Source organism: Belonocnema kinseyi, chromosome 10 (genome assembly GCF_010883055.1).
Source record: "Belonocnema kinseyi isolate 2016_QV_RU_SX_M_011 chromosome 10, B_treatae_v1, whole genome shotgun sequence".
NCBI lineage: Eukaryota > Metazoa > Arthropoda > Insecta > Hymenoptera > Cynipidae > Belonocnema > Belonocnema kinseyi.
The window spans coordinates 56,978,133-57,002,432 of NC_046666.1; the positions used below are offsets into that span (position 1 = coordinate 56,978,133).

At 29.8% G+C, this 24,300-nt stretch overlaps 1 protein-coding gene and 1 long non-coding RNA gene across 10 annotated transcripts in view; both read right to left on the reverse strand.

Annotated features, from left to right (window-relative positions):
- The window catches only part of LOC117181424 (UDP-glucuronosyltransferase 2B15-like), a 204,765-nt gene that overhangs the window by 105,596 nt on the left and 74,869 nt on the right, over positions 1–24,300 (reverse strand). The gene's annotated exons all lie outside the window — the stretch shown is intronic.
- LOC117181426 lies at positions 8,374–10,006 on the reverse strand. The gene is made up of 3 exons (XR_004468118.1): positions 9,900–10,006; positions 9,100–9,249; positions 8,374–8,502 (listed from the first exon to the last, which is right to left on the reverse strand). It is a non-coding gene; the product is annotated as an uncharacterized LOC117181426 (long non-coding RNA).

Here is a 24,300-nt window from a genome sequence, read left to right on the forward strand (position 1 = left end):
AAAAAAGAGATATTTCGGGTTTCACTCGTGTAAAAAACTACTACGAATTGTTTGCCGACGTTTCGTGAACATTGCAGTTCACATCTTCAGGGCTGACCTGAAGATGTGAACTTAACTTTTTTGTTGAAAAATAATATTTTTGATTTAAAATTCAACTATTCCGGTAGAATATTCAACTATTTCATTGATGATACAAAGCTTTTTGGTTGATTTTTAATCTTTTTTGTTTGAAAATTTGATCATTTGGTTGAAAATTCATATTTGTAGGTTGAAAATGCAATTATTATCTGGTCAAAAAATATAAAATTTTGTTAAAAATTCAATTATTATGTTGAAAATTAAGCTATATTGTTAGTCTTATTGTTTTGTTGCAAATTCAACTGCTTTCTGAAAAATGGTTCTTTCAGACTGAAAATGTATTTTTTATGGCAGAAGACATCTTGCGTGTCTAAAAATTACATTTTTCATTAAAAATTAAGGTAACTTTCAAAAATTGGTCTTTTTGGATTAAAAACTTGAGTATTTGAATAAAAAATATAATTTTTTTAATTTGTGTTTTTCGTTTAAAAATTCGTCTGTTATTACTAAAATTCACTGTTAAAAACTCTACAACTTTGTTGGAAGTTAACTTTTTTATGAAAACATTAATATTTTCGGGCTGAAAATTCAACTGTTTCGTAAAAAATTTGTCTTTTTGTCTTGAAAATTCAAGGATTTAGTACAGTATGCATCTGTTTGTTCAATAATTGAACTAGTTATTAGAAAATTTAACTATTTGGTCAAAATTGACCTTTTTGTTGAAAAATCATATTTTTCGTTTAAAAATTCAACCATTTAGATGTCTTTTTTCGTCAAAAATTCCAGTTTTTTTGTTAAAGTGTTGTCCTTTTGGATCGAAAAATCTGTAGTAGTCTTTGAAATAATTTTTTTTTGTAATTTAAGATTCGTCTATTTGGAGTTTAAACTCGGGTTTAAAATTTATTTCTTTTGGCAGAAAATCGCTTTTGATGAAAAAACCACCCTATTTCTTCTAGAATGTCAAAAATGGACGCAAATTGGCGAAGCCTTTTATAGACACTATTTGATAGATCATTACTTGACACAAACACTGCAAGGATCATCGGGATGTGTTTATATTAGCTTTAGAAATTCCCCTATGTTCCTCGTAATCAATTGACGCAGCCCTTGTTCGTTTTCAGTAGCACAATAACTAATTCTCTCGTTTATACGAGAATGTAACATCAAATCTAGTTTCAAATTAATTAGCACTGGCTACGTACCAAAACAGTTTTCGGGTATGTATGGGTATAGACTCTCGGTCGTGTAAACTATGCGCGTTCGTTAGCTTGTACTATAGAATAATCACCATTTTATGAAATTCGTTATAGCGGACCTAAATTGCTTAGTATTTTGTATTGGAAACCAATTTTCAGAGTTTTATCACATAAAAGTGTTTATTGATGTAGATTACTATACAAATTGCAGTGTATAAAATTTAGTCCAATTGCAACAGTTAACAATAAAATTAAATTTTTATATATTCAATAATATCATGTTACAAATTCAACCGATTTATAATTTTGAATTTAACTATTTTGAATAAAAATGGTTGCAATAGCTTTAAGAACCCAAAAAATAATTTTTGTGGAAATTGTTAACAAAGTCTCAGTAGGAGTGCTGGTACCCCATTAGGGTGTAAAAATTTAATTTAGAACTTGCAATTATTTTTCTAAACTAATATTAATGCTATTTTTATTTTTGTCTTTTGAAATGTTAAAGAATTCAGCTCGAAATAGGCATAATTCTATTTTGCCATTAAATTTTTATATCTTTTTTTTTGGTGAAGTGAAAAATATTCAAATGTTTTTTATATAGGCACAGATTAGAAACTATCGTGCCCTCTCCTTCTTTTTTTTTGTTTATGAGTTTTTTGAGAAATAAATGAAGTGAAAAACTCGAAATAAAATGTTAAACTTTTAGTATCGACGTGCGGTCTCACACACCGCACCATGGTTCTGATATGTGGATCCCTCCCCACTGGCTAGTTATTCGTAACTTTAGCTTTAGTTGTGCCTTTGCCAAGGTAGGGGAAAAGCGTGTGGTCCTGTGTGTAATTAGTGAATAATATAAATTGAAATCTAATAGGAGGTCGGTGAGACCGCACATCCACAGAAGCATCACAATTTTATATTTATTTTTCAATTTGTTTTAAGGTATTTAAAATGTAAGAAATGCGTTCATTTTTCTCTTGAACTCGCAGTTCAACTAGAGAATTGAGAGATGTCATTTTAATGTCACGTAAGTGCTCTGAACAAAAAATGACGTTTATAAAAACCAAAATATTTTTTTCTGTTTACTGTTTCTCTTAAATCCGAAGTGCAGCTAGAAAAGTGGGAAAGGTTATGTTTCACTTATGCAACTGAACTCAGGGTTTAAGAGAAACAGTAAACCTAAAAAAAATACTTTACTTTTTCATAAAAACCATTTTTTATAGATAGTACTTTCGCCGAAACCTACTTTTTGACAATAAACTACTTAAGTGTCAAATGACATTTCCCACTTTTCTAGCTGAACTGAATGTTCCAAAGGAACAAAAAACATTTCTTTTAAACACATAACTTTTTCATAAACGAAATTTTCTGTTTATATTGGATTCGCCTAAAATCCTATTTTTGGCCAATAGACTACGTAAGCCTCAATAAGATGGCATTTCCCACTTTTCTAACCACACTGCGTTTCAAGAGAAACAACGAACGTAAAGAAAATTATTCTATTTTTCATAGGCAACTTTTTTTTCTGATTATAGGTCTTTCGCCTAAAACCATTTTCTTGGCCAATAGACTACTTAAGTTTTGATAAAATAACATTTCCCTATTTTCTAGCTGAACTGCGAGTATAGGGAAAAATGGGAGTGAAAAAAAGATTTTACATTTTCATAAAAAACATTTATTTATTATGCTCTCGCTTAAAACCTTTTTTTATTTTTCCGAAAGAAAGCGGTTTAGGCGAAAGTTTTGTGAACAAAAATGTTGTTTTGAAAGAGTAAAATGTTTTTGTCGCGTTTATGTTCTTTTTTAACTTGAATAATTTAGGCTTTAGGCCCATGGCTTAAGAGAGAAAATGAAAAAGGGAATTTTTTAAACTTCAATCTCCTGGAGTGGGATAAAAGATACTTTTTAAAAAAATAAAAAATGCTAAAATTTTTATTTAAGTTAAAGAATAATCTCAGGGACAAGACGAAATGAATTTATAAAAGTTATATTACTTTAGTCTTGCATCTGAGCTAATTTAACCAATTTTTAAAATGTTACCCTATAACATGTTTTCCTAAAATAACAAATGACACCGTGTTTTCTCTTTTCATCCTAAAAAAATATTTAACGAACCTAAAACTTTTAACGTCTTCCGGCAGTCCAAGAAAATGTTATATATAAAAACAAATACTTTGTACTTTTCGTTGAACTGAACAAATTTAGAGGGTGAGACCTTCAGAACAAAAATTTTTTATTTCAAATTGAACTTTTTTACGTATTTAATTATATATAAATATATATAGCAGTCTATAAAACATAAGATTCAAGTTAGTGCAAAAATGAAATAACGTCCATACTTAAGAGCCAAAAATTTAATAGAATGATAATTACTAACTCAATACTTTTGAAATTTGTACAGGGATGTGTTTGAGCTATTTTTAAGAATATACTTACTTATCATTTTATAGTGATGTTATAATACATTTTAAATAAATTCGAGAGATGTAGGGGCTATTTTTAAACTGACTGTGTGACTATATCCCTTTAACTAAAACGATTTATGTTGTCAACCGACAGCATCACTGTCGTAGATTGTCGCGTCGTCGCGTTATCAGTTGCCCTCGTTATCGACCGCCACGTTCTTCTGCTCGCTAAACCTGCATTTGCGACCTGAGTGACAATTTGCACTTGCTTCTTTTTCTTTTAATTTTTTATTGATTAACTATTTTCTTTCTCTTATTTCACACTCTTTTTATTTAATATGTCAAAATTACCTTGTAATCATTTTACTATAAGCATTCCAGAAATTACCATTTCGAACCCTATATAAAAAACCGTACAATAAGTTTTAAAAAAAGTGCATTTTTGCTTTTGTGCTTTAGAATTCTTCAAATATATTTAAATATTCTGCAATATTCTCAAAGTCTTTTAAATTTCTTTGTTATCACAACATTTTCGGAAATGTTTATAAATATTCTGATTTTATTTAAATCTAGAATTCTCGGCAAATTCTGGACAAATTGTATACTCTTTTTAAAAGTTATAAATTCAGAATGTTATTTTATTTTATAGAATATTCTGAAAATTCTGAAATATTCTTGAATTTGTTGGAATATTTTGGAATATTTTAAAAATTGTTTGAAATCTTCAAGAATTTTTCTCTCTCCTGACTAATTTTTCAGTTTCGCTGACCAATAATGTGAAAAAAGTAATAAAAAAGACTAATTTCTAACCGAAAAAGAGACTAAAAGTGACTAATATGCATTTATAATGTGGCTGGTGTTATTTTCTATTAAAAATAATTCAAGAGAACTAGATTCACAAGACTTGAAAACAATTTAAAATAAGATTTAAAAAATTCGGACGAATGGGAAAGAATCCAAAAATCCAAAATATTTTTATTGCTTTCAGTACAATTGAAGAGAATTTAGAATTTTATAAAATTAAAAGAATTTGATGATATTCATAAAAAATCAAGGTGATTAAAATAATAAAAGGAATTAAAAACAAATCAAAAATATGAAAAAATTCATTGAATTTAGTCAATTTAAATGAGCTTAAAGAAAGTCAAAGGAATTTAAAAGAATTTGATGAAATGCCTAAGAATTTAAGGTGAGTTTAGATCATTCAAACAAAAACTAAATAAAATATATTAAATGAAAGGATTTAAAATAATTTTTATGATAAATTAATAAGAATTCAGTCTTCGTGCGAAATAAACTCAAATAAATTGCTAAAAATATTTTAAAATCTCCACAAATATCTGGAACCCATTAAAATATTATAAAATCTCGTAAAATTCTATGCAATTTGATATTTCCAAATTCTGGGAAATTCTATCAAACTTTTTGCGTTTTTAATACCATTTCTAATCATTGAAATCCTTGGAAATTTCTTGAAAATATCCCAGGGCACCTTGAAATCTTTTAATAATCCTTAAAATATTGAAACTGCTTTGAAATATTTTGGAACTTTTAAAAACATGTTGAACTCATTGAAACCTTTCAAAATGCTTGGAAACTTTTTGAATCTCTTAAAAGTTTCTTGCAATTCTTAAAAATTACCCCAAAATATTTGAAGTAATTTGGAAGCACTTGAAATGATTGAAAATTATTAGAAATTATATGGAATCATTTTTAAAAAATCATTGAAAATTTTGTATAAATCCTTCGAACCTTTGTAAAACTATTAAAAATGCCTTCGAATAATTACAAAAATTTCCCTTGAAATATTTAGCAAGCTTTAAGATCTTAATAAAAACTATCTAAAGCGTTTAGGAAATAAAAATTATGTATTACAAGTGTTATAAAAAAAGTAAGGCCAAGGTAACGCCTTACATTTTTATTAACGAACGGTAACAGTAACGCATTATTTTTTTAAGGTAAATTTAAGTGTTAACGTGTGAGATACTACTTATATTGTTATATTTTATATATTCAAAATAACATTATTTTGATTAATAATTTTTTATCAAATATTAGAAGATTATAGATATTGTATGCGAATATGTTATACCAGAATGAAAATACACAGTTTGATATACATGACAGTATAACGGGTTGCCTGGGCTTTTGCACAGCAGGGGTCGTCGCACGCCACGGATTTCCACATTGCGTAGTAAGCCCACCATACTGTTCCACATACACTCCATAACTGACCGCACATTCATAATAGAATATCAGATTACGGCAATTGCAAGTAACAATTTTACATACTTAAATTAAAAACCTTCAAATATTTTCAAATTTAAGTTTCTTTTATTCAATTTCTTAGCATTATAACTTTTTTACTCACCTGTACTAATAAAAAGTTTCTGGGAGCCAAGCATTATTTAAACGAGGTATTTAGTATAAACATTTTCATGTTTTCATAGCAAAAATTCGTAAAACTAACATTTTAAACATTCATTAATTTATAACTGTAAATCATAATCTTGATAATGTCCAAAAATGAATTATGCTAGGGTTAACAAATTTATACCTGTAAAAAGTCGACTATCGATTTATGGACCCCTCCCCCACCCCCCCGTTTGTTCATTCTCCGGAAAAAGAAATTCCTTATTTTTTCAGATCGGCTAACATTGCTGGTAAGCTCGTGCCCTCGTTCTTTTTAAATTAACATGTGGTTTTAAATGAGAAAAACTCAAATTTCGAAAAATATACAAAATAAAAACTTTTTATTAAATTTTTGTAATTTAAAATTTGATTTTTTCTCGAGGAAATCTCAAGGAATAATTTCCATCTATTAACTTTTAATTTTTAGATACCCAATCACCTTGCATTGTGCTCGGAAAATTCCCCAACAATGCAAAATATAAGTTTTATGTAAACTTCATGCTGAAACGGCCCAGGTGGAAATTTACAACTGGCTGGGTACCACGCTAGTACCGCCGGGCGAATAGCGGTACTGGCATAGTACTGGCATATTACCAGCTGGCAAACGGTTAGGTACTGGCAATAGTACGAAATGTCACTCGGCTGGGAATTGTCTGCCAGTACTGCGTCAGTACTAGAAATGGTATTATGCCTGTACCGAAAGTCTGTACTGGCGCGTTACTGGAAATGGTATTATGCCTGTACCGAAAGTCTGTACTGGCGCGGTACTAGGAATGGTATTATGCCTGTGCCGTAAGTATGTACTGTCGCAGTACTGGCATGAATACCAAATGTCACTTGTCTGGAAGTCTTTAATCGGTACTGGGGTGGTACTGAAAATAGTAATATGCATGTACTTAAAGTCTGCACTGGCGCGGTACTGGCAGTAGTACAAAGTGCCTCTCATCTAAGAGTTGGCTGTCGATACTAGGGCGGTACTGAAAATGGCTATAAGCCTGTACTGAAAATGGCTTTAATTCTGTACTAAAAATCTGTACTGACGCAGTTTTTCGTAGGTACTAAGACCATACTGCAATCAGTACTGTACCTGTAGCGAATGTCTGTACCGGCGCAGATCTGGTGTTTGGTACCGAAGGTAATTTTCCTACTAAAAGACCGAATTTAGGGGTCAAATTTTATGTAAACAAGTAATTTTGACACTAAATTAACATAATTTGCAGAACAATGTCAATAAAATTTTCTGTAACAAATTTTTATCTTGCATTCTGCCTATTTCGTGATATCTTGGAAGAAAAAATAATCTTTTCGATAAAATAAAAATTCCTTCTGACAAAGTTTTTAAAAAATATATATTTTTAAATAAAATGTTTTAGAATTTCAATACATTTGAAGACGCTACAATGGAATTTCTTGAATGAAAACGCATAAAAGGAAGTTCCTACTTGACCAAAATAATTTTTTTCTTAAACAAGAGAGCTCATTACAAAATAAGCAATGCAAAGCAGTTTTAGTTTTTTGCAGAAATAGTTTCTGAGATATAATTTCGATACTATAAAGACTTTGTTTAAAAATCAATAATTTATAATGCTGTAACCAAAAAAATTATTTTCGCTGAAAATTCTTTAAAACGAATTTCAAAAATGAATGCTTCTCATAAACAATGAATTGGTGGAACCAAAACTGTCCCAGGTTTTCAAAAAGTAACTAAGATGTTCAATATCAAGGGATTTTTCTTGACCTATTAAAAAAGAATTTATCAACGGGATTTTTGAGAGCGCATAATATGCGGGAAAAACCTGATGGACAAAGTAAGTAACGAGATAATTCTAAAAGAATGTGGTGCAGAAGAGACGCTAGTAGACACATGGGAAAGAAATCGGTTAAGATGGTTCGGACATGTTGAGAGAATGCCAAATGAACGACTAACGAAACAAGTATATCAAGGTAAAGTAAATGGCAGCGTGCCCAGATGTAGACCGCGGAAAGAATGGTTAGAATGTGTGAATGAGACCCTAGTTAGAAGAGACATAAGAAGTCATAGAAACACGAGAGCCTGCATGAAAAAATGCATGGAGATAAAAGAAGCTAGAGAAGTATGCTAGGACAGGAAAGTGTGGCGGCAAATAGTTAATACACAAGTATAATAATACACAAGTTTTAGCGATAAATGATACCTGGATGAAAATAACTATGACTAAAAGGTACTATCGCCTGAATCTTAGTTATAGCAAATACAGTGAACAACAATTTGCAAATCCATGCAACGATACTTATTTTATTAAAAAACCACGAGCAGCTGCTGCACTTGTCTCATTTTTTCCACCATCTCGATCAACCGGCATTTGATAACCAGCGTGTTATGTATGAATTAAAATCTTGGATAAAGACTTCTGCAAATTTTTGTAACACAGTTTCTGTAACAAGAAACAGAATATGAAATATGCAGAAGCAGTAATTAAAAATACAAATTTTTTAAATTTTTATTAAGAAATGAGCTTGCGACAGAGAAATTAGGCTTTCAGTTAACTAGATGAACTGTCATCCAATCAAAATTTATCATTCAAGAGAATAAAATGTCGACAGCTCATTTTTTATCCAAAATATTAATTTTCAACCAAAAAGTTATTTTTTAACAAAAAATTTCATTTCCAGCTTAGTAGTTTAATTTTTAACTAAAATCAATCGCTCTTAAACCAGGAACGAAAGTTAAATTTGCAGTTTAAAAAATTTATTTTTAAACAAAAAGTTAACCAATTTACAAAAAAGTATAGTAAAATATTTAACGAAAGAGATGGTTCTAAAACCGAAAAATTGAATTTTTGGCAAAATTGTTCAACTTTGACCAAGTAGTTGAATTTTCAGCTAGGAAGAATGATTTCTTATCAAAAAGGACGAAATTACAACAAAATAAATTAATTATTAACGAAAAAGTTGGATTTTCAAATGAAAAAAATCACGTTATGATAAAAAATATAATAGTTGAATCGTAAATGAAATAGTAGAATTTTCACACTTCGCATTGTTCAATTTTCCAAGTATTTCCAAATGTTTTTGCTGATCTTTCGGCTTTATATTCTTAGTTTTAATAAGTGCAACTGCAAGTCGTCTTTTTTGCACTTATATCCATATTCAAACTGCCGAAGTTGTAAAATTCGTAGGATCTAGAAATATTTATACAAAATATTACAAAAAAGATCACAAAAGAAACAGGTTTGTTGTGTAATTTTTGCTATTTAACTTCTAAATAAATTACTATACTTTGTCAAAAGGGGAGTGTGTAAGATAACATACATTTTACATTCTACAAGAACATATACGAGTATCAGTAATAATATAATAAATGCAGAATATTTGTACTTAAAATAAAAACTGTTCAATGTCTGCCTCAAGTTAATATGCTCATACACATCTGACAGACTAATTTATTTTTTCAAAATCACAATCAACCACCCTTGTGTATTGAAATCCCAAAATAAATGACAAATTACACGTTTAAATCCACGTGTAAAAATACCTGACAAATTTCACGCGTCAATCCACATACATTTCTGCGCGTGTAGTTCTAAGAAATAAATCATTCTTAAAATCAATAAGGAATCGGACTTGTAAATCAACTTAGATTTTAAAAAATTGTATGTTTTAATTGATAACACTTAAATTCGATAATGCAGATAGTAATAAAAGTATGATTCGGGAAAATCAAAATCAGATAATTAACTTAACCTCTGTTCCCACCGTAGCTTTTTACCTTTTCATTATCATACTTTTATTACTTTTGATAATTCTGTAGTATAAAGGACTTTTCACTTACCTTTTCTCGCTACTTTCTCTATATTTACAGTTATAGGTTTAACTGTAACTAAATCCTCTCACGAAATGGGTAACAAAAATATGCAAAGCAATTCCAGATCACTCACATCAGTCTGAAGTTCCCAACGTTAAAAAAAACGAAAAAAAACAAAAAATTAAATATCTGAAAAATCAAAATGTTTTCACTGTAGATGGCAGGGTTATGTGCCGAAAGCCCCATCTTAAAGTTTTAGCCCTTTAGTGCATGTGGAACCCACCCCAAAGCACCCCCTAAATATCATAAAATTCTTTGAAAGTACACATTTTGAAAAGTAAAAATGTTTTTAATGATAAACCAGTACCGCGCCAACACTCGGCAAAACTCCAGAATTGGCTTATAACCAACAGGGACTCATTACTGAGACATTACTGAACCAGTACCATGCCTACGCTTGGCAAAACTCTTAAATGGACTTCCTGAGGGGTGGTACTGAGCCAGTTCTGTACTAATGCTCGGAAAAACTCCTAAATCAACTTTCAGCCAACATTTGGACTTCATACCGGGGCAGTACTGAACCAGTACCGCGCCTACGTTCGGTAAAATTCCTGGATTGGCTTTTAATCAAAAGTTGGACTTAGTACTAAGCCAGTACCACACCAACGCTCGGCAAAACTCCTAAATAGACTTCCCGCTAGCACTTGGATTCCATACCGGTGCAGTGCTGAACCAGTACCGCGCCAACGCTCGGCAAAACTCCTGAATTAGCTTTTAGCCAGCACTTGGACCCCATGCCGGGATAGTGCTGAACCAGTAATGCGTCAACGCTCGGTAAAACTCCTGAATTGGCTTTTCACCAACATTTGAAATTAGTACTGAGACAGTACTGAACCAGTGCCGCACTAACGCTCGGCAAAACTCCTAAATAGACTTCCAGCTAGCACTTGAACTCCATACCGGGGCAGTGCTGAACCATTACTGCGCCAAAGCTCGGCAAAACTCCTGAATTAGCTTTTAGCCAGCACTAGGACCCCATACCGGGACAGTGCTGAACCAGTAGTGCGCCAGCGCTCGGTAAAACTCCTGAATTGGCTTTTCACCAACAATTGGAATTAGTACTGAGACAGTATTAAACCAGTGCCGTGCCAACGCTTAGAAAAACTCCTTAATCGACTTCCAGCCAGCACTTGGACACAGTATTGGGGCAGTACTGAACCAGTACCGCACTAACGCTCGGCAAAGCTCCTAATTCGACTTCTAGCCAGCACTTGGATTCGGTACTAAGACAGTACTGAACCAGTACCGTGCCAACGCTTGGCAAAACTACTAAGTCGACTTCCGGCCAGGACTTGGACTCAATACTGGGGCAGTGCTGTGCTAGTCCCGCACTAACGCTCAGCAAAACTTCCAAGTTGGCTTCTAGGGAACACTTGCATTCGGTACTGAGACAGTACTGAACCAGTACCGCGCCAACCCTTGGGACAGTACAGTTGATCAGTGCTGGCATTGCTCCTCATTTACAACTGACGTGGTACAACGCCCTTCGTAAGATCCGGCATAAGTCAGACTTTTCCGCCTGGGGGTATTTTGGGAAGTTTTTTTCAAATAAATTATTTTTGTTCGATAAGTGACAAGTTTCAAAGTATTTTCTAAGTAATTTTTAAGTGTTCAGTCAGTTATTTTTTTCCTTAAAAAATGGTATCGCCTTTAATTCGTGAAAAAATATTATTTTTCGGGACACATGCTACATTTGAAGAATTTTCAGAATACTATTTTTAATTTAATATATTTAGGACTACTTTTAAAAAAATTGCCGCTGTTAATCCTGAAAAGTTACGTTTTCTGATTGATGCATTACTGATTCTGTAATCACTAATGCATTAAATGAATACTAAAAGAGTAATATTTTGTGTGAAAGATGATTTACAATTATTTGAACAATGTTTTGCCTCTGTGAATCTTGAAAAGTTACTATTTTATTGACTTAATGGTGCAGTTAATGAATATTACATATGATATTTATAGTGAAATGAATTTTGGCAATTATTTCAACAATTTTTATTCACTTTTACCTTTTCAAAGAAAAAATTTTAAAAATTCTTTTTTTTTTAATATATTAGACTATGCAAATTTTTATTCAGATTTTCTTATTTCAAAACACATACGCTATTTATTTAAAGATTTTTCAATTTTTTCAAATGAAATTTTCTTGATCTTTTTTATTAAAAGGAGAAACTGATATTAATTTCTTAAAATAAGAACTTTTCAAGATTTACATAACACAAAAAAAGGTTTGAGTAAATTAAAATTTTTTAAACAATTGCCAAATATTCTAAGTAAATAAACATTACTTTTAACATGCTTCAATTGTGTTATTAACTGCAGAAAAAAAGTTTTTCAGTATTAACGGGCGAGAAATTGTATAAACCAGTAAAAATTGTTTAAATAAATACGAAACATAAAAAGTTAGGAATGTTATTCTTATAATTAATTATCTGTATCATTTATTCCGACAAAATAATAACTTTCAACGGCTCGTAGGCTAGAAAAAAATTGTGTAAACAAATAATAATTGTTTAAAAATTGAAAATTACTTTGAAAATACTTGTAAACTCCTGACCTATCAAATTAAACAAATAGTTCAGAAAATATTCTCTTATAAATATTACTTTTTTTTTACTTTTACTTTCACATCTAATTTTTAATGGTCGAAATAAGAACGCTGTATGCATCTTTTTTACATTATTAATTGTTTGAATAATTTTTAATTCCCTAAACAATATTTCTTACACATTTTACAAAGAAATTATTAGTGCTCTCAAGACGAGAAAAATTAATTAGGCAAAATAAGAAAAAAGTACGCTCAGCTCAATGTTGTGTGAATTTTTACAGTTACCTATATTTTTAAAGAAATTCGCATTTGTTTAATTTTTATTCCTTCTACAAGATAAAAGATATTTAAGCCTTCTGCAAGTAAAATGAAAAAATCGATTTGCCAATATCTCGACAAATTTCATTTATTTGTTTTATGTTGTCTATTTCTATTACACACCCATGATTTTATAAACACTTTTAATTCGTTCGAAAATGTTTTTTGACGAGATATTTAAAATTTACCTCTTCTCTTAGTAACTTGAACCATTTAATTTAAATCGAAAATCTTCACGAATAACTAACCAATCAGTTCACTCCATTTGTAATGAGTGAAAACATTGTCATTTTTGTCAAAAAAATGGTGTAAACAATTATTAAGTAAGAAATAAGTGTCAATATAAAAGTAGCTAATGAATCTGGTTCAAAATTTTGCGAAAATCTTGAATTACTTGCATTATTCCTGTTAAAAGTTACAGTTCAACAATAAAAAATTATTTAAACAATTCGAAATTAAGTGAATTGATCATGTTGATCTTTGATTTAGACTAATGAGTTCATGTTACTCAAAGAAGGAGTTAATTGTGCATGTTTCGTCGACGAAAATATATAAACAAATGGGAATTGTTAAACAGTTATAGATAATTGATAATAATATGAGGCATACCAGAATTCTACAGAGCTTGTTCCAAAATGTGTGAAGAACTTAAATTTTATTCATCAATAAATTAAATTGACCGTGTTGTTTTTTATATTTCTTCTTTTAGTGATTATTTTCGTTTATTTTTTGACAATTAAAAGAAGAAAATTATTTCAATTTCTTTCGAGATGTATAAATTCTAATTACCTAAATATTTTTGTAATTAATTTCGAAATGGTCCTGTTTTTTAATTCAGCTTATTAATTTTTTCTTAAACTCTTGAAAATTCAAAAATAAATAATCGTTTTAAAAAGTAGCATATGATCGACAAAATTGCTATCATACAAATATTAGCTTTTTGATACAGTAGTGCATCCACTTCAATTCTATAAAACTTTATATTTTTAATTTGCATGAAACTTCCATTCTCAATTAGGTTAATTATACATGAAACAGTTTCTGGACGACTTTTTTTGCCATACAAATACTCAAGATAATTAAAAATTGGCCAACTGGTTCTGTTTTAAAATATCTTTCAAAATATTTTGCAAAAAGCTCGTGAAGCATTGTCAATGAAAAATCAGAGTCAGCCTCTGCGTGATTATGCAGGGAATGTATTCTTTAATTTTTTTATTTTTTTTAGCAGGATTCGCAATAAAAAGGCTGAGATATCGATCCTCCCGTTTCATTAAGTAAAGCGCAAAGAGATGGTATGTCCCGGGAAAATTAGTCTGCTTCGCACAGCTCTGAACATCTGTTTTCCGCAGAATGAATACCTATATGTAGAAATTATATGCTCGGTGCACGGTAGGCATTTGATAATGGGAGAGAGTGGTAAAAATAAATGAGAAACTCGCGGGGTAATTATCGAGAGTGCTTTTCTGATTAATAAAAAGCCGCGGGTCTCACTAGGTTAATAATGGCCTCAGTGGACGTTTTATACACACTAGTCAATCATATTCGCACGCTGCTTTTTGTATTTAAATCTGGCACGGTTAATTTTTGTTGCGCTGAATCTTTCGCGTCGAATCGATGTAAAATTTATCTTTCGTTTTTTCTGTAAATCCATCGCCCCCATTGTGCAGATTGAAAAAATTGATTGATCATATTATTAAACTAATAATAATAGTAATAATAATATTCAAACATTATTAATTAGCCTTTTAATATATATTTTAATTAATTAAACTAGATATTTCCGCTCCCTAAAAGATATATATTTTTATATAATTTATTCATAATTAAGGTGGCGACTTAAGCAAAAAACCGGGAAAGACTTCAGATCGTAGCAAAATTTAAGTTTTCATTATTTTAGCAATTTTGGACAATTTAGAAAAGTAATTTTTATTTTATCTAGAGTTGTAGGGCATATGAGTGAAAATAATTATCGTTTTCATTTTAGGATAGGGAGTCTTAGTAATTAAATAAAATTTCACTTTGGAGAAGAATTTTTGATATGGAAAGGTAATTTCTTTAAAGATTTAAAACAAAGATTTAAAAGAAAGGAGAACAAAAATCCCTGTTTCAAGACAACATTCCTCACAATTTAAAAGTTCCTTCTTCCGAAGCAAAAAAAAAGAGTGCTTCAAGTAGTTTCTATAGTAAAAGTATTATTTCTGAAAGGAAACTCTTCTTAAATATTAATATTATTGTTGGAAGCTTCGTCATTTCAATTTAAAATTCATCTATTTTTAAAAATGTAACCAGTTTGTTGAAAATCAATTTTTCAACTAAAAATGTAACTAATCCAGTCGAAAATTTAACTATTTCGGGTAAAAAGTTGACATTTTCTAGTTCAAAATTCAATAGTTTAGATGTAAAATTTTCTTTTTAAATTGAAAATTCATTTATTTCGTTGACATGAACGTATCGACGCCTGAGTAGAATAAGGTGTTCGTTCCGAAACTGCTCGAGGAAGGTGTTGATTCGACATTCGTTTGAAGAAGATGCTCGTTCCGAATCTATTTGAAAAAGATGTTGGTTCCGAACTTGTTCAAAAAAGGCGTTCGTTCGCCGAAGTATTTCATTCTTAAAGTTTTGTTGTGGTACCAATGACGCAGAGGATCGAACACAGAAAAAACTAAGAATAAATTACAGCTTTTAATTCATACTATTTTGCATAATTACATAAAACTGAGATAATACAACACCACTTTTTACATTTATTTCGAAATCACTAGATTATGAATTAATTATAGTATATCATGCAGTGTGGTGAGTATTGAATAAAATATAGGTTTTCTATAGATAATTGAATATTATATTATTTATAATAAACCTGTCTATATCAGGAAAAAGAGGACGTCCGGGATAATTATAGTTCTCTTACATTATTTAATGCATTAACATAATGTATTAAGAAGTAATGAAATTAATTTATTCGAAGAATTTGAAGATACGTATATTGTGTATTATGCCTAATACCATATAATATATTTGTAGAATCTTTGAATATTTTTTTTCAAAGAGTAATAAGTAATAAATCACTCCATAATTTCATTATAAAATGAGTGATACTCTAGAGGAATAACCCTGCCTGAACACATCAATTGTAAATCCTTCTACTTTTCCGTATCCAAATTGAATTTTCATTCGATACAGTTTTTTAGAGGGTACTTCTTCTCGATAGATTTTTTCGTGTCAATGACAACAGAAAAATATTCTCTGGTGTACCCATATTTGAAATACACCTATGCATTGTTAGGATTCAGTTTTAGTTTGCGTAAACTCATTATTTCGCGTAAGTCATCGTTCGGTTTGATTAAATCGGCGAAATTAAATCTGACTTAATTTCTTAGATTCACAGGAAACTTATTTGATTAAAAAAGGGAAACTTTAGTTGTTAACAAGTTCGAAATCCTGTATCAGCGGCACCACTAAAAAATGTTAAGTATAAAATTTGTTTGATGGAACTTCAATTAGATACGGAAAAGAAGAATGATTTACAATTTATCTGTCCAAACGAGGATATGCCTCTAGAGTGTCACTCATTTTATAATGAAATCATGCAGTTATTTATTACTTATACTTGAAGTAATGAGTTTTTTTGATGATATTGTTTATTCAAAAAATATATATGACTTTCTTTGAAACAAAAAAATATTCAAAGATTCTACAAATATACTATATAGTATTAGGCATAATACAGAATATACCTATCTTCAATTTCTTTGAGTAATTTAATATTATTGTTCTTCAATAAATTATGGTAATGCATTTATTAATGTACGAGAACTATAATTATCCTGGACGTCCTTTTTTCGATGATATAGGCAGTATCATTATAAATAATATAATATTCAATTATCTGTTACAAAACATTATTTTATTCAATACTCTCCACACTGAATGGCATACTATAATTAATTCATAATATAGTGACTTCAAAATAAATGTAAATAGTGGTGTCGTATTATCTTAGTTTTATATAATTATGTAAAATAGTATGAATTAAAAGCTGAATTAAGAAAAGGAACATTTATATTATAAAACTTCGATCCCCAGCGTCAGTGATACCACTACAAAATTTCAAGAATGAAATACTTCGTCGAACGAACGCGTTTTTCCAAAAAGTTCGGAATTAACATATTTTTCAAACAGATTCGGGACCAACACCTTCTTAAACCGAACTTGGAACCAGCACCTTTCTCCAGCAGATTCGGAACGAATACCTTACTCTACTCAGGCGACGGTATGTTATTAAAAAATCGACTTTCTTGGTAAAAAATTAGTTTTTTCTTTAAAAGTCAATCTCCTTATTTAAACTTTTTTCTTTTTGGTTGAAAATTCAAGTATTTCAGTTAAATATTCATCATTTTAATTAAAAAATCATCTTTTAGGATAGAAATGAGTTTGCTTGGTTGAAAAATAAATTACTTTCTTAACATTTTTTCTTTAGTTAAAGATTCATCATTTTGATTAAAAATTCATTTCTTTGGTTGAAAAATAAGCCATTTAATAGAAAAATTATTTTTTCTTTGGACATTAAAGCATTTTTTTAACCGAAAATTTAACTATTTTTCTCAAAATCCGATTTTGTTAAGAATTAATTTTTTAACGGGAAATTCAGCTATTCTATTTTGGGTTGGAATGTAATCATTTTTGGATGAAAATTCACATTTTGTATTTAAAATTAAACTATTTTTTTCGAAAATGCATGCAATTTGTGGAAAATTCGTCTTTTTTGTATAAAATTATTATTATTGGTTGAAAATACATATTTTTGTTAGATATGAAATCCAACTATTCCGGTTAAGATTTATAATTTTTATCGATTTATCAGTTTAATTGAAAATTAATTTTTTCAAATGTAAATTTAACCGTTCCACTTAGAGTTGAAAATTTACTTTTTCTATTTCAAGATTTAATAATTTGGATGTAAATTTTTCTTTTCTAATTAAAAATTCATTTATTTCGTTGAATAAATTTTACACACTTTATACAATTTTACACATTTTTCTCATAGAAATCACTTTTAATAGGATATTTACCGTTTTTACCAGGACACGAAAAAAATGATACCGCAAAAAAGAGATCTCTAGTTTTAATCAGTATCTATCGATCACTGAGAATTATTCCAATTGATGTCTTTTTATTATTACTTTTAAAAATAGGCCCAACTATCCAGATCTATTTAACAATATCTTTGCTATTTATATATGACATAGGGCCAATTTCCCTTTCCGAGTAGGCGTCACTCACTCGGTGAGAAAGGGAACAATGTGAGGAATGGGGAACAGATTTTTTAAGATCTATTTAGAATTCTTGTGTTATTTATTTCAATAACATGTTCGTTTCGCAACACTGATCTGACCCAGGTTGCTGGTCGATTTCTTAAGCAATCAACACACTTGAAGAGCCTCACAAAGTCGTAATTTGAGGTTCCCTACTCGGACGTCCCTGGCTTCCTTTAGGTCCATGTATTTTTTCATGCAAGCAAAAATTTATCAATTCGGACAGTTATTAATTAATTTTTTAAATAATTTTGTTTCAAGATTTTTAATCATTTCAACGTTAATACAATCTTTACCAGCAGCCTTTCCGCTATTATGTTCTTGATTATATTCCTAGTCTCATTCAATTTGGTCTGAAGATTTTCAAAATTATTCTTTCAGGTTGGAAAGTCTACTATTATATTTTGTTGTTAAGAATTCCTATTTTTATTTAAAAATGTATTATTTGGTTGAAAACCAATTATTTTTTTTAATTAAACAATTTTTTTATAAAGTCATTATTTTTTGTTCAAATTGCAACTATTTGGATGAAAGAATAATCTATTCGGATTAACCATTTAACTATTTTGTTCAAAATTAACTTTCAAGTTGAAAATACCACTTTTCCGTTTGAAAATTCATCGTTTTTAGTCGAAATTTAATCTCTTTGGTTAACGCCTCAATTATTTTTGGTTTAAAATTCATTAGTCCTGGTAGAAAAGTCTGTTATTGTATTCTCTGTTAAGAATCATTCTTTTAATAAAAAACATTTCTAAAATCATAATTAGATTTTCAACTAAAATGGCCAATCTTCAACAAACGAAAAGGTTTAAACAAAGAGTTTCCAACAAACAAATTTAGATAAAAAATAGTCGTATTTTACCAACATCAACTAATTTTCAACGAAAAATGTAATAGTTGTTTCAGCTTAAAACTATTTGGAAAAGAAATAAATCATCAACTACAAACAATTAATTCTAAACAAAGCTGTGCATTTTTAACAAAAAAGATCAAATTTCTACTAAAAGAGAACAATATTTAACCTGAAATGATAAACTTTCAACTAAAAAGTTAATTTTCAACAAAATAGTGGAATTTCTACAAAATTAATAAGTGTTTCAACACAAACATGCAGATTTTTAACAAAAAAGTTAAATTTTCAAGCCAAAAGGACAAATTTTCTTAAAACCAGTTCAATTTTCGAGCCGAAAATATGAATTTTCAACAAAAAAAGGTAACTTTCTACCAAATAGTTGAATTTAGAACCAGACTGATCAATTGTTCCACAAAAAATGGAACAATTAAATTTTTCAGTTTAAAAACTTAATATTCAACAAACAAATAACGAATCTTCAAGTGAATAGTTATTTATTAACCAGTTAAATTTTCATTCAATAGGAATAATTTTCCATCAAATAAAAGACGATTTTACAACAAAATGCATATATTTTCAAACAACTGGTCGAATTTCTAACAGAAAACGTTCAATTTGCAACCAATCATGAAATAGATAAATTTTCTGTTGAATTATTGATGTTCAAAATAACAAAATACTCAAAACAATAATTAAATTTTTATCCAAAGAGATGGATCTTCAACTAATAAAATAAATTTTGAATAAAGTAGTTCAACTTTCAACCACGCAGTTAAAGTTTCAATTAAGAAGATTTATTTTCTATAAAATTATTGATTTTTCAATTAAAAACGATCAATTTTTCAACCCATGATGGAATAGTTAAACTTTCAGTTGAAGAAGTAAATTTATAACCAAAAGAAAAAACTAATTTTCATTAAAATAGTTAAATCATTAACCCAATAGTATAATTTTAAACAAAAGAGATACATTTTACATCCATAATTTAAAATGAGATATTTTCCTCTAAAACTCTTATTTTAATGTTCTACTTGTAAAATAAAACCACTATTTCTCATTTTTTTAAACATTTCACGCGGCAGTGTAAAATAGTCTTTGAACAGCACCCTACCAAATTTTTGTAAAACCCACAAAAACTGCTCAACAAAATGATTTTCTTACCATAACTATTTTTTTCAGTCGAAATGATTACATCAATAGCAAAATTATCAAATATGCGAAAAAGTTCACATTTATTTCTTATTTTAATTGTATTTTGTATATTTATCACACTTTTTTGCATTAATCTAAAAAAACAAACAGGCTGGCTCGAAAAATCTAGGAATTTTGAATTAAAACACCCACCCAGTGTTCGAATCCTCAGAAATGGGGAATTTATAAATTACATAACTTAAGTTGCACAAATTTTACATTTTATATACAAGCCTAAAACTTTCAGAAAGTTTTCGTAGAAAATTCGAATTGTTTTTAAAAAATTGCCGAATTTGTTCATGTATTTTCTATAAAAGTAAACTTTAATATTTCATCTTTTTACTCGTATCCGAGACCATGAGTTTTTTATGGACAAATTTTTTCCGTGTAAAAAAGTGCTTGTACACCTTTTCCGGGTATTTCTCAAAGGATCAATTTTCCTGAGGTGATAAAAAGTTGATTTTACGAAACACTCGGCGGATTATTGACAAATCGTGGATAAAATTTCCGGTCAGGCAACCCGTTAGCAGCTCGGGAGTGGGGTTTATAGATGATACACGAGCGTCTCCTAAACTCGAGATCATGCGAGTTTATGAGGAAAGTTCATCGGGTTCGGTGCGCTCGTACCCGACCCGGCAGAAATGTCAGATGCGGTAAACCGTCGCGTCATCCTTGAGTGTCATTAGTCCGCGCATGTCATTAGAATAATTACTTATTACACGCTGTCACTTGAATAACTCTCAGTACAAAACACAGCGCAATTTCCCGCTTCGAATAGTGGTACATACAGTCTGCTTTGCATATATCAAAAGTTTTCAACTCGGTTTTCAACTCATAATGCATGTAAGGCTTTAAAGGAAATAGGGTAAACTGAGGCAATTCTGTAAAACGGAATGGTAACAGCGAGACAAGTAGAAAAAGCTAAATATAGCCTTCCATTAACTATGTTACCAATTTCGGGCTCTTTTTTATCCTCTCCGAAACCCCAATATGAAGTACTTTAAATTGATAAAATTTCAAATCGAAATACAGTGAAACCCTTCACTAGCCCTCCCTTCTATAGCCCTTCCCAGAATCGACACCGCGTTGCAGGTAGGTGTAACAGGAGCTGCGCGGGATGCGCGGGTTCTGCGGTTATTACTCATGCGAGCACTCAGGCGTGAACAAACGAAAGGGGAGCAGGCTATAATGAGTTAGTTCCCACCCACCGTCAGTCCCAAAATCAGCACTATAGAAGAGTTTCACTGTATATGAAATTTTTAAGTACACAAAAGAACTTTCAACCACGAAATATTTTCTGAAAAAAAAGATACAAAAAGACAAAAAAAAATCATGTTTAATCAAACAGTTTCATTGAAAGCCAAATAGTGTAACTTTCAAACAAAAGATACGAACTTCCAACAAAATAGTTGAGTTTTTAGGCTAAAGAGTAGAATTTTTAGATAAAATTCGTTTTTTAAACACGAGAAATCTATTTTGCATGCAACAGTTCATTTTCTACAAAGCAAGATTAATTTTTAACTAAAAAAACATAAGTTTTCTACCGTAGAAGATGAATTTTCAATCCGAAAGGACGATTTTACAACAAAACAATTATATATTTTACCAAAACACATGTCTATGCTAAAATAATTGAATTTTTAACATACAAAGATACATTTTTAACCAAATGTTGAAAATTTTCAAAGAAAATAGATTGAAATCCAACCAAAAAAACTTGGAATTTTCAAGCCTAAAAGAACATTTTTTTTAGAAGACAGTTGAATTTTCAACCTAAAAGTTCCGTTTCAACCAAGAAAGATGACTTTTCTACCATTAAAGATCAATTTTCTAACAAACAAAAAATTTTTAAGCAATTCAATCAAACGAAATAAACGAATTTTTAAGGAAATAGTTGAATCTTTAACCAAATAGATGAGTTGTGAATCAATAATGAATAATTCTAAACCAAAGAGTTCAATTTTCAAATAAAAAATATTAATTTTCAACCAAAAAATTAAATCATCACCAAAATGGTGAATTTTTAACAAATAAAATGAATTTTCGAACCAAAAAGACAAATCTTCAAAATTATATATGGCATATATGCAAAATATATACTACAGCTTACAGAAAGACAAATTACAGACAGACACTTTCGTAAAAAACACTTTTTCTGCTAGATTTTTCTAAACCAAACTTTTTAAATTAGGATGAGAATGTAAAGAGACGACTTTTCAACAAAATATTTGAAGAATCCTCAGTTCAAATTACTGAACTTGAATTATCTACATTAAGTTCAAATTACTCTACATCAACTAATATTCATTTTGAATTTACTAAAATTGCAAGATTTTAATTTTAATTTCTTTAAATTATTTTTTCACTTAAATTTAAATGTGGATAAGAAATAGTGTAAAAAATTCTTTTTCCCACAATTTTTTTAATGAAAAGCTTGTCTAACTGTAAAGTACAAAAATGAACATTTATCTCTCTCTTTCGTAAATTACTTACTTCTTCATTTTTCAACCCTTCTGTTGAATGTGGCTCTGCTAGTTAAATGAAATACAAAATTACTCTTACGAGGGACAATAATATTTCGCCTCAGATAATATGCATTTCCTAAATTATAGCTAGAAAGACCTTGGAAGTTCAAAATGTGGCTGTTCTGTTATTATAATTAGTTGCCTTTTCGTCGAGAGTAAATTAGGAAAAAAGTCCAGTAAGTTTCAAGTCAAGGCTGCATTTAAATATGCAAATATGTATCACGGATGATGCCTCCGGTTATTGCGTTTCCGGATATTTTATGACTTTTGGCATAATTTTTGTATTCGAGATTCCGATTTTATATTCCGGAATTATATTCCTAATTTCTAAAGGACCGCACAACATATGTGTAGAAAATGATTTTTTCTTAAAGTATCTAATTATAATTTTTGTACGCATCTAACGTGCAGATAAATAATTTGGAGAAAAAAATTAGAATAATGGACAGTTTTTACTCAAACAATATCCAAACGTTCCATGCCTACATGTGTTTTGATAACAAAATTCGTCTATTATTCAAATGTTCTCCTTTAAAAATTTTTGTTAGATTTGGCGAAATGCTTCATGTTTCATCAGACGCATTGAAATAAAATATTTGTACCCATAAACTACCCATAGATTGTTTTGATTTATTATGAGGGTTATTTTAACATCCCTTGAACTTTCGAACAAAAAAATCGACACTGTGAAACTCTTCTAAAGCGCCGATTTTGGGACTGACGGCGGGTGGGAACTAACTCATTATAGCCCACTTCCCTTTTGTTTGTTCACTCCTGAGTGCTCGTCTGATTGACAACCACAGACCCCGCGCAAGCCGCGCAGCTCCTGTTACACCTACCTGTCGCGCGGTGTCAATTCTCGGAAGGGCTATAGAAGAGAGGGCTATTGAAGAGTTTCACTGTATTTCCAGAAAATTAAAACCACAAGAATGTTCTATTTTATACTATTGGGGTCGGAAATCACTTCACCATGAACGTGAAAAAAATATTCCATCCTGAAATATTGTTGAATTTATTTTAAGGTTTTTTTATCATGCCCTTAACATTTAAACCAGGAAATCGACATTGTCTAACGACCAACATCACAGGAGGTTTTCTTAATATACTATTGGTATCAAAAACAGGACTTTTTTATACTACTGGGACTGGAAATCAATTAAAAACTAATGTAAGAAATATACCCTACCTGGAAAAGTTTTTGAAATTAGTTTGAAGGTTGTTTCAAAACCCTTTAAATAACCAAAGAAAAAAGTAAATATTTATAAACTAACAAAATCACATCGCATTATTTGATTATACTATTTGTATCTGAAATTTATATACAGTAAACGTGGAAGAGAAATCCTAGCAGGGGAAATCGTTTAAATTATTTTGAGGAATATTTTAATATTCCTTAAAAATTCAAACAAAAAAATCAGGATTGCTAAAAATCCAAAACCACAGGATTTTTTTATTATACCATTGGCATGGGCAATCATTTCCATTAAATTTAAGAAACATATTCTAGCAAAAAAAACCTAAAAATGACATCAAGGTTTGTTTGAACATCCCCTAAATATTCAAACAAGGAAGCCGATATTTTCTATCAAAGAAAAACACAGAAGTTTTTTTT